We start from the raw sequence: 12,204 nt of genomic DNA, 5'->3' as shown, positions 1-12,204 counted from the left end.
TGCTGCGCTCAAAAATCCATTCTTTTTTATTGCATGCTCCACACATCTACAGCTTTGTGCTGTACTGAGGAAAGCCCAACTTGTTTGGAATTCCCCCCTTAGCGTGGAGGTCGGCTCAGCGTCATTGGAGCTTGCACTGTCTAAGTTGACTTGGCTACAGGATGCTAGAGCAAACATTCATGCAGTCAATAAAAAGAGCATTATTAAATTTTATATAAACCTTGATTTTACCAGGACGATCCCATTGAGGTCTCACACACACACACACACACACACACACACACACACACACACACACACACACACACACACACACACACACACACACACAATAACCCAGAAGAATATAGGGATGTTTGTCAAGCTGCCTCAGACCAAGCAGAGAGCAGCTGGTCAGTGTGGGAGCAGAGCTTCTCCAAATGCTCCCCACTGCTCTCTGAATCACAGGGTCTCATTATAATTGTATCCCAATGTTGTTGTCTATCTTGGTCTCTCTTATTTTTGCAAGTTTAGTTCTACTGCTGCTCTTAAGCAAAATAAAAAAATACTCAGTTTACAATCTGGGGTCCGTTCTTCGTACGTTGCTTAAAACATCTGAGATCAAATGACACATCCAAGATGATTTCATCCGGCTAATCCTGATCCGGCTAATTGGGTTCTTCGAACACACCTGTTGTTTACGATTAGTATGGCTGGATTGAGTTATCTGAGACAACTGCGCGTTCATGTGTTTGTTTAAAAGGGGAAATGTATCGATAGTAGAAACAATGATCAGCAGCGCTGCTATTGGCTGTTCAGCATGGCCAAAGAACGCCCACAGTTTTTCTCCCAAGCAGAACACGAGCTTTTAATGGAAGGTTATGCCGAATTTGAGTCATTAATTAAAACACCTCAAAATCTGTTAAAGCCAGGAGAGAGGGCTGGCAAAAAGCAGCAGACAAATTAATGCGTAGATACTGTCCATGGTAGATGTTTCTATCACTTTTTATTTCTTATAACAGCCACCAAGAAAAATCTCTCTACAATTACACTGTCGCGCTGCGCTGAAGGATCCTGTCTATTGCGCAATACGCGATTAATTCGAAAAACTCTGCAATTTATTCTTGCACCTTCCGCAACAGGTTGCAGTCGTAAAAATGGACATGGCTACGGCAGACTTCCCCATCTCCTCCGCTTATACAGCCGTGATCTAATCTTGTTTACATGAAATAAGCCTGCTCTCGAGCAGGCTTAAGCTGGCGCACATGTTGCTATGACAACAAGTGCAGGATGTCTTTCAAAGAACCAAACGATCCAAGATCATGCCAAATCGTCAACAATGAAATCCTGCTAACTGAGTTAGTGACGTACGAAGAACGGACCCCTGGTGTTTTATTTATTTATTTTGAAACTATGCCTATTTTGTATTGTACTCTGTTGTGAAAGCCCAATGAAATAAATGTTTTTTTTTTGTTTTTTTTTTTTTCAGTATAGATAGAAAGAGTGTACCACAGCCTTTTGTGGGAAGTGCAGTAAATGTCATTTTCAGTGTGGTGTCAGGTATATGGGTCTGTGTTCAGGATGTTGGTGATTGTGTGGTGCATTCATACCTTTCTCCAGCAAGGTGTTACAGGTGGACAGCCGCACAGGTGTTAATCATCCCCACCTGATTAGAGGAGCATTTAGGGAGCCAGAAGATGGGAGAAAGGTTTCAGAGCATTAGCTCTCCCAGAGTGGTACCTGACCTGACCTAACCTTGCTCCAAGTTACTTCTTGGCCCTTGTTCTCCATCTAACTTCGGTGTCTCTACTTCAGTTAAAACTCCCATCTGGAACCTGGCCTGTGTTTCTCTTACTGTAACCTCCTGAGAAGATCCTCTGAGTTCCAGTTACGATTCTCAAGATGCTTCCCGGTACTTCAGGCTACCTCCACTCCATGACGCCGCTAGTGCCCCAAACCATCCACCTGACCATCGTAACCTGTCAACCCTCCAACGCTCTCCACCACCGAGCCGACCACCGCGCTCCGCCAACACCCTGGCAGACACCATGCATCAAATCTGTAAACCAGCCTCTCCTCTACCATCTTACCTCTCTGCTTGCTGTTGGTGCACGTCCCTGTCCATTTATCATTTATAGCACCCCCCAACAGACGTGCTCACCTAACGGCAATGTACATGGACGCTCCTTGTTAGTTTGTTGTTGCTGCGCATGCACACTTCCAGTGTTTATGTATCCAGTTAGCCTTTGTTTCAGCTGTTCATTGTAGTGCCACTGCTCTCACACCCTATACTTTGAAAATGGCTGAGTTGCAAGAAGTAATCTGTCTTACAAATTTATAAGAAGAGGAAGGCCTCAGAAGAAAGAAGACCAGAGTGTATTTGATTCTTTTACAGTATACCCCAGAGGAGCAGAAGAGCAGGTAAGATGATATTGTTATATAAAAGGGGACTTGGCCATTTCTTACCTAAATATCTGGAAAATTCATCCACTATACTTTAAAGAGAATCTTTCAGTAAGTAGGCTATAGCATAAAGCCCCGGAGTGTAAGATTTTCACACTAGCACACCACTAGATGGTGCGCTAAAGGAATTACAAACAACCTTGCTGTTAAGCACGTAATAACTACTACAGAAGCCGTGGAGTGTCATAAATGAGACAATGTAAACATGTCCTCAATGGTACCAATAGCTATAGTCATCGTGTGAAATGGTTTTTGGCACTGTTTTCTAAGTCGCTTGTACATTCTGTGAGTCATGGTTTTGTTTTTTTGGGCTTGTTTCTGAACATGGAGTCGCTTATTTCAGCTCTAATATAAACCACTATAAACACAATTAAGAGACCCGCTTCTGCTGTTGCACTATAGCTGATGTCCTTCAACCTCTCTGGGGCGAACGGAGGGAGAGAGAGAGAGAGAGACGGACAAACGAGTGGCCTCTGGGTGGAGGACAGAGTAGTTGCTGTTTTACACTGCCCTGTTTTAAACATAAAGCCAAAATAAACTTTTTGAAAGTTGGCAACCTGTGCATATGTTTCAAATCTCTGCTCTCCCATGAGTTATTTCCACCTGATAATAATAGGCGATATAGACTTTTGTTTTCTCCAGGTTATTACTTCTTTTTCTTTTCTTGGTTACTTTTGCTTCCCTCTCACTGGGCAAAAAGTATGGATGGTCGTCCATTTCATCAGACAACCGAATAATCTACGTTCATTTTTGCTTGTTTATACTCCTCTATGACAGCATGTCTTCATAGAGAAGACAGACAGGGAAACGGGTATGGCTGACAGGTTTGTCCTCTTTCTGCTACTGAAATCAGAAATAGAGACGCAACATGGCGCCTCCCAGTGGGTGCACAGGCGTCAATGTATTTATAAACTACTAATTCTAAGTTATGAGAATGCTTTCATTTTTGATGTGAGGTTATACTTTGTCAGAATATGTATTATAAAAGTAATACTTAATTTTTACTAATTAAAAGCCAAATTAGTTACACACTGTCCATCTAAATATAACAGATGCTTCAATCACAAGCTAACAAGCCAGCAAGATCTAAAGGTTAAGCTAACAGCAACTACTAAGCTAGTGCAAGCAAAGTTTAATCCTATAAAATTTATATATTACATCCAACCAAGACCTTACTAATTTTCTTTTTATTTAATCAGATTTTGTGATAACCTCTGGCACAAAGTTAAAGCAGTTTAAAGCGAACAGTCACCTTCAGCTATAAGCTGACAAGCGGTCAAGCATAAATGTTTAGCTAATGATTGATCTGACAGATAACATATGCTATCATAGCATGGACTAGCTCAACATAAAAGATGTAGACCTTTTTTACAGTTAGAGGTGTTGCTCTAAGTCGTCGTCATGCTAAAACACAAAACTAATTTCTGGCAAATTCTTGTTCCACAATGAAACAAACGTTCTGCGCATCTGTGTGGGCCGTACATGAATATTGTCCAACACAGAAAGCTAGCTCACCATGGATGAGTTTAAAACTGATCCGTTTAAAATTTTGACGCAATCTCTTAATGGAGAAACAGCATCATCAGGCCCAAGTGAAACATTTCAGAATGCAACACCCTTGTCTTTAGACCTAAGCTGTCATACTGCTGTTTAAATGGAGCAGAAGCACTAGCCTGCTGGAGGAGCTTTCTATATTGTATTTCAGTAGCTGTCAAGTGCTTATTGATTGGCTGCAGTGGATTAGGATAGCTACTTTTCTGCCAAGAGTGTATACATTTGACACATATGAGTGTGGGTATATAGAGATATGGTGTATTCACAGAGCTGTGCATGAGTTCTCACTTAATTTGTTCTACTTCCCCTGGCTAGCTTGTCAGACTCGTAGTCTTCAGTCCAGTGTGATTTGGATCCTTATAGTCTTTTTTACAACCAGCGGGTAATGTTGCCATGGGGGAATGTAAAAGGGCCATAACGAGACAATCTCATTCCATATGCGGTGGATATGAAAGGGAATTTGTCTGCTTCAGCAGTGACAGGAGCAATATGTACTGTGGGGAAGCTCCAATGAAGAAACAGTAGGGAAAAAAACTCACTGTATTCAGGATTATGGTGTAGAAGCCAATTGAAAATCTAACGGACTAGTCACATCAAATAGACTTGGTTGGAGCTTGCATGTATGCCACCAAGCACACGGACTCACACTCCGAAAGAGAAGCCATTACCACCAGGAGTTGGGCCATTACTCTCTGTCCAGTATCCCAGTGTGTGAGCCCCAGCCCTAATGTCTCCAGTCCCAGAGGGGGTTTCCCCACAGTTTGGTCTTTCTGAATAATTATCAGTCAACCTTGTATTAAACGCAAAGGCCATAAAAAACCTATGATACTCCATTGTGCATATTAAACACCTATAAAGTGTGAAGAAGGCCACACAGAGTTGTGTCAAGGGTTGATTTAACAGCCTTCCAGTGAAAACATTTTGCTGACCTAAATGCTGTAATTTGTTCTGATGCACTCCTAGAATGAAGTAAGGGATCGGTCTAAAGAGTTTTGGACTATTGATTAGGCTATGTAGCTTGGATTACTAGCACTGTTGCAGCACAGCTAGAAGATTGTATCTCAGTTCTGGTTAGTTTGCATGTTCTCTCTGTTAATGCCCTGCTTTTCTCCAGTTACTCTGTTACCCTCTCGAAGTGTAAAGATCATGCATGACAAGTTAATTACCAACTCTTAACTGCCGTTGCAGATTTGCTTTCATCATGGTGAAGTGTAATTATTTAACTAATGGTTTAAGTTTAAGTGGAATATGGAGGAAAAATAGCATTCAATTGTTCTGCACTGTGATTTTGAAGCCTTCATTTTCTGTCGATAAAAGCTACACTCTTGTACAGTTTGTGCCATCCTTTTAAACAACTAATACAATCCAACGCTTGTGATAATTTGCTTATGAGTTCTATTGATTACAGTTTCTGGGTCCTCTGTTTCTGGTCGTAACAATCATTATGTTTCGCTAAATTTATCTATGATTTTACATCAGATGTAACATGACACCACTTTCCAAACCATTCCACTATTCTACAGAATGTTTTTGATAGGTCTTGGGGTTCATCTTGTTTTTTTTTCTCCAAAAAGGTTGAATCATTAACATTAACCCTAACCAAGGCAAGCGAGGCATGGGTGAAGTGCTGTAAATGTTGTTTTAGGGTCTTTTGCGACTTACTGGATGATATGTTTATGCGCCACTGGAGTAATCTAGTAGGCTGGCCACTCCTGAAAAGGTTCACTGCTGTTTCATGTTTTCTCCATTTATGAAGGATCATTCTCACTGCAGTTCAGTGGAGCCCATAGCTTTGGAAATGATTTAGTAGTGTTTTCTGAACTGATAGGTGGCAATGACTTTGTTTCTCATCTGTTATTGAATTAATTAAATTCAGGTATAATGTGTTGCTTTTTGAGATTTTTCTTTTACAAGAAAATGCCTGTTGAATACCTGTCCTTTGGAGATACAAATGTGTGTAATGGTGTTAAATGTTGGTTTCAACATACTACTAATGCTCTTTCCCAATTTTCTTTACTGTTTTGTGTTAATGAAGTGATTTACTGGTGTGTTCAACCATTTACAACTCTTTGATTCTTTGATTCAAAGACAACATAAGATATCATTCTGACAGCATAAAACAATTTTTGCAATATTTTCTTTCAGTGTTCGTGGTGGCTGGAAGTTTTTCAGCACCACATATCTAAAAGTGCCATGTTGCAATGTAGCTTTAAACACATATCAATGCCAAGGCCTAAGGCCGTGTTGGGTGGAAAGATATGAGCCTGGCATGTGGCCGCCTGTTCCCTAACATTCCTCCCCTCACCAGTCATAATCTGCGTAAGTCATCCTTGATTAACCCCTGCTGAATGACTCTAATTACAGCCAATTAGCCCGGGCAGAATGAGACGCTCTCCATGCAGATAAACACGATGGAGAGGTGGAAGGACGGATGGGGGGATGAAATGGGGGGTCGAAAAGGAGGTGTAGAGAGCTGTGGGACACGTGGGATGATTGAGTGATGGAGGTGCTCGGGGCATGGTAAGAGTGCTGAGATGCGGCGTGAGGTTGCAAGAGAAATAATGGGGGGATGAAAGAGAGGAAGGGTGCCAGAATCTAAAGAAGCCACAACAGTGTGATGACTATCCAACTGTGCAGCACACCAGTCAAGCAGCCATGAGTAAACACTTGTAAGGGCAGATTAGAAGTGATGAAATCTGACTTTATGCCAGGGTGGAAACATTGCTGGCGTCTTGTTCACTTGCTTGGGTCACTGAAAACCAATGCAATACTTACCACAAGGTATTGATCAAAATCGTTCCTTATGGAGGGTACAGTTTTGAAGAAAAAGCTGTGTCTCTGTTATTTTGTAACAGATACTAAACTAGAAGATACTAAACATTTGATCCAAATACCACTCTCAACCCCACTTTCAATGAATATACTGCTTTTGCATAATGATTCAAGAGTACACCTTTATAATCGATGTGTGATCTTGGATGCAGCTAGTGTGCTTGAAATAAAAACCTCAAGTACCCATACAAACGTTTTATTACATATTAGAAATAAAGTGCCTTGAACATTTATTCCCCTGCCTTGGCTTTTTACCTATTTGGCCACTTTCCAACCTGTATTTTAAATGTTGTTAAAGCCTATTTTTTGTAACGGATCTTCACAATAAAAAGTTTATGCAGTTAAATGAGACAAAGTATATTTTTAAAATTAAGTTAAAAAATGGAAAAATAAATAAACTGAAAATGTTCTGTGCATAGAATGTTCTGTACATAGAATGGTACAAACTCAAACAATCTATTTCAATTCCAGGTTGTGAGGCAACAAAACGTGAAAGATGTCAAGGGGGTTCATACTTTTGCAAGGATCTGCATGCCAAAACCAAAAGAAATGTTCGAAAAGACATCATTGTCTTGCACAAACGGGAAACGATAGCAGTGGCACTGATTGTTCCCAGAGATACATCTAAAACCATAGTTGACCAGCGTCTAAAGGAAAACGGCTACTGCAGGAGATGGTTGATCTTTGAAGAGCAGAGGAATTCTGCTGTGGTGTATGGGCTGTGAAGCTCTGACTATATGGGGGAGGACTGCTATTAAAGAATTGTATGGTGAGGAGAGACCACTTAAACTAAATCCAGAGTATGAGGCTGATGTGGTAATTTATTTTGCAATCTCAGAATCCTGGCAGCATGGCCACAGATGGCCCTAGAGAAGGGGGGGAGGGGTACTAGATTTAGAGTGACCCCGATCCATCCCCCCACATGACCTACAAGGCGAGAATTAAAATCAAATCAAATGTCAGAATTGCATGCTGCACCTATGTCTATGGCAGTCAAAGTGGGTGATTTCAGTTCCTCAAAGAAAAGCCCCTTTTCCATTACAAGCCCAAGCATTCCCAGCCCCTGGCTTTGGTTTCCAGGGTAAACCAAAGTCTGTCGTGTTTCCATCTACTAGGGGCCATTTATATAAAACAGCCCCAATGACCAATGGAATGTCGTGAGGAAAGACTGTAGTACCACTCCCATCCAGCGGGTGGCTGCAAGAAGACAGCGGCCAAACAGACAAAGGCAGAGTTGCCCATGAGCACCCGGTAGGCCCCAGGAACATACATGGTGCCCTCAAGCCTGCTAAAAAAAAAAAAAAAAAAAAAAAAAAAAAAATAGCACAACCCTCCAGTGAGCTGCATTTAAAATACTATTTTATTCAGTTTCTCTTTTTTAATCATACTTGTATTTGCATAGATTTAAAAGCATCATTTTATATTACATGAAGTTAAGGTGAGCTCTGGCTCTTTAGTTCCAAGGTCAGTACAGGTAGTCCTTCGAATGAAACAGCACCAATGAAGTAGCTCTCAGTTTAAAAAGGTTGGTGATCCCTGCTATTGATGTCTGAAGGAGGAAGAATGGTGCATACACAGAAAATAACACCATTCCTACACAGATGTTCACTTGTCATTTTTTCCAACTCAAGCCTCAGGTCTTTGACTGGCAAGTTGAAGTCAAGTCTCTATTGACTCAAATCAGTGACATCTGGGTCACCTTTAATTCTGCATCACCCAAAGGTTAGGATCAAAACCTATACTGTTTGTCTTTATTCCTAAATTACCACTTCAACTTCCAAGGAACTTCAACTTCAAAATGTAATTGAATAACTATCTTTCATTTTTCACTGACAGTGTTATCTTTTCACATTTAGTATTCATTCTACCTGTCATGGTTTTTAAGTGTTTGGCCCACATGCAGACACAGACAGCAACAGGAACAGTTTAAGATGTTTATTAAAGGCTCGACAAAGGGGGGAAGCACACGCTGTGTGCAACAGGCGAGGTCTGAACGTCAGAGCTGGAATGATTGTGGGAAAAAAGAGGATATGTTACAGAGGGTCGAACCAGGGGGAAAAAACTTTCCAGAAGCGGTGCCACTTACCATTTGGAAGGAGAGACTTGTCTGGGGGGAGTGAGTGACGAAGGAACTCTGAGATCACAACTCTCTAATGGACAGTTGTGGCTGAGTGACAGGAGGGCTGGCAGATGTAATGCAGGCAGGGGGCCCGAACAGCACCAATACGGACGGCAGGCAGGAGGAGCAGTTGGAAGAACCGGAGTGTGACTTGACGAACCAGGTGAATCCAGGGAAGGGGTCTCACGCCCAGCTTGGTACCACCAAGAGAGGGGAAATGCCAGAGCAAAATCTGAGCGGCAGGGATTCGGATGACTGGTCCTTAGAGCATAGAGCCAACACAGGTGAGTAAATCCAAAACACGACACAAATTGGAGAAGACAGGAGACAGGTTAGTTCAAAAACTGAGTTTCCAAAACTCACAGATACAGGGCACAGGTGACAGGTCAGAGGCCACTCTGGCGTCACCCAACTGTCTGAGCACTCCTTTTAAGCCAGAGGTGGAGGTTCCATAATTAGCCACAGGTGCGGGCCACGCCCACCTGATCAACTGCAGCCACCTGTGAAGCAGAGTTAGAGAGCATGAAAACAGAGAACCCTGACACTACCATCCAAATATCTGCTAAAGGCTGATTTATGCTATTTTCAAACTGGTTCTAATGTAATATTTACCCCTTTAGAAAAAATAGACATTCATGCCATAAGAAAACTAATAGAAAGGGATTAAAACATGCTAATGATTAAATTTGTGAATGAATCAGTGTTTTTTCATTTACTTTGTGATGATTAATTTAAAACCACACTGCTCTTCCTGAATCCGAGATTCGACTATCCGACGGACCCTCCTTTCCAGAACCCCTGAATAGACCTTACCAGGGAGGCTTAAGAGTGTGATTCCTCTGTAGTTGGAACCGCTTCGCAGCCGAGTGTGAAGCGGCCGGGATGAAAATCAGTGCCTCCAAATCCGAGACCATGGTCTTGAACCGGAAAAGGGTAGAGTGCCTTCTCCGGGTTGGGGAGGATGTGCTGCCCCTAGTGGAGGAGTTCAAGTATCTTTGGGTCTTGTTCACGAATGAGGGGAAGATGGAGCGGGAGATCGACAGGCGGATTGGTGCAGCGTCTGCTGTGAAGCGGGCGCTGTACCGATCCGTTGTGGTGAAGAGAGAGCTGAGCCAAAAGGCGAAGCTCTCGATTTACCGGTCGATCTACGTTCCTACCCTCATCTATGGTCACGAGCTTTGGGTCGTGACCGAAAGAACGAGATCCCGGATACAAGCGGCCGAAATGAGTTTTCTCCGTAGTGTGTCTGGGCTCTCCCTTAGAGATAGAGTGAGGAGCTCAGTCATCTGGGGAGGACTCAGAGTAGAGCCGCTGCTCCTTCACGTCGAGAGGAGCCAGTTGAGGTGGCTCGAGCATCTGGTCAGGATTCCCCCTGGACGCCTCCCTGGTGAGGTGTTCCGGGCACGTCCCACCGGGAGGATGCCCAGGGGAAAACCCAGGACACGCTGGAGGGACTATGTCTCCCGGCTGGCCTGGGAACGCCTTGGGATTCCTCCTGAAGAGCTGGCCCAAGTGGCCGGGGAGAGGGACGTCTGGGCCTCCCTACTGAAGCTGCTACCCCCGCGACCCGACCCCGGATAAGCGGAAGAAGACGGACGGACGGACGGATGATTAATTTAACACCTGTTTATCAATTCCTTCACAACATATTGCATTAAATATAATTCTTCAAAAACCTCTGTTCTCAATTGTAATTGGTAAATATGCTCAAGTTTATTGTATAAACTACAAAAAATGTAATAAGTACATAAATAAATGAAATGAAACAGAAGTGCTTTACTTTGATATTTTCAAGAGCAAGAGAATGTCGGAGGTACGTTACATTTATTTTGTTCTGAAATGAACCAAAGTCGTTTCATACATCATTCACTACATTGCTTCCTCTGGCACTGAAAAATCGGCAACACGTGGAGGGAAAGGTGTAGTATTGTGAAATCCTGGGAGAAATTTTCATGCCCTCTGTTAGATAGAAGGCCAAAGATTGGGTCTTGAAACATGATAATTATCCCAAGCCTACCTTGAAGTTCATCAAGGCTTGGCTTCAGAAGAAATCTTGGAAGATTCTAAAGTGGCTATAATGGTCGCTCAAGTTGAACTCCATTGAAAATCTCTGTTGGGATTTTAAAAATGCATCTGCAGCACTCAAACTCAAGGATATTAATGAACAGGAGGCTAAGATTCCTCCAAAATGCAGCCAGAAACTGTGTGCCTGGCCATTAATTGTATTTGCAGCAGGTCATCCCAATGAAAGGTTGCTCTTCTAAATACATACATAATTTTACGACTTAAATAGCTTTTAATACTGACATTTTGTATTCAATTTGGGAAGCAACTGCAATATTAAGTGTGTTGAGCTATTTAAGTCGTTATGGTTTAGCCAAAAGCCAAAAGCTGTCAGTTTGTGTATTTTGCCAAGAAACTCTAACTTGAAGTTGAGGTTTAATCTTTTTAGGTGTAATTGTACAATAACAATTTAAAAATTAATTATTCATTTTGCAAAAATGTAACAGAATAGCATTCCTGACACAGGACAAATATGTTTCTTTGCCTTCAGGTGCTGCTGTTTTCTTGCTCTGGCAGCAGCTCTTACCATGCATGCATTCTTATTGACCACAAAGCAAGAATTATGACCAAACTCAAGTTTCTTTTCCCCTTTGCTTTGCAAATGAAGAACTTTTTTACTTGGTAAACAGGTACTTATTGTACATTTTACAGTGTGTGTGTTTCTATTTTACTGTTTGGGAATGCTACCATCCTGAAAACATGTAATACTCTCTTTTTTCCAAGCTATCCTTTAAACATTTTAAAAGGTAAATTTGATGAAATGTACTCACATGTAAAACTAATCATCTGTATGGATAGCAGCATGTGGCCCAGCCTTGGTGATTGCACATACAGCTCATCTCTCCCTTCTCTTACAACCACAGTTTCAATTCCATTTTAGGGTTGCATGTAGACTATAACTATTGCTTTTTCCAAAAAAAGTTAAAAAACAAAGCAACTGGACTTGTTTTCCGTAGTTGAAGACGTTTCGCTTCCTCTCCCGGAAGCTTTCTCAATTCGTCTTCAACTACGGAAAACAAGTCCAGTTGCTTTGTTTTTTAACTTTTTTTGGAATGACCATGACCTGGATGACTGAGAATCTTCACCAGCATATAACTATTGCTGGAATTGCATCTATTGGTTGATGGACAACTGGAAAAAAATATCAACATTAGTACATAATTTATATTAAAAAAAAGCCCACATACTCTAGC

At 41.8% G+C, this 12,204-nt stretch overlaps 1 long non-coding RNA gene across 2 annotated transcripts; it reads right to left on the bottom strand.

Moving 5' to 3' along the window:
* Positions 1 to 8,651: 8,651 nt before the first annotated feature.
* LOC110368954 lies at positions 8,652 to 11,912 on the bottom strand. Of its 2 annotated transcripts, XR_004928114.1 has the most exons (4): positions 11,782 to 11,912; positions 9,311 to 9,447; positions 8,915 to 9,208; positions 8,652 to 8,830 (listed from the first exon to the last, which is right to left on the bottom strand). It is a non-coding gene; the product is annotated as an uncharacterized LOC110368954 (long non-coding RNA). The 2 variants fall into 2 exon arrangements; XR_002428566.2 differs by lacking the exon at positions 11,782 to 11,912 and having other exon boundaries at positions 9,311 to 9,580.
* Between the last annotated feature and the right edge of the window lie 292 nt (positions 11,913 to 12,204).

The sequence above is a fragment of the Fundulus heteroclitus genome, chromosome 24 (assembly GCF_011125445.2).
Source record: "Fundulus heteroclitus isolate FHET01 chromosome 24, MU-UCD_Fhet_4.1, whole genome shotgun sequence".
Classification (NCBI taxonomy): domain Eukaryota; kingdom Metazoa; phylum Chordata; class Actinopteri; order Cyprinodontiformes; family Fundulidae; genus Fundulus; species Fundulus heteroclitus.
Note: the sequence above shows the minus strand (reverse complement) of the source record. Positions and strands in the feature narration are given on the sequence as shown.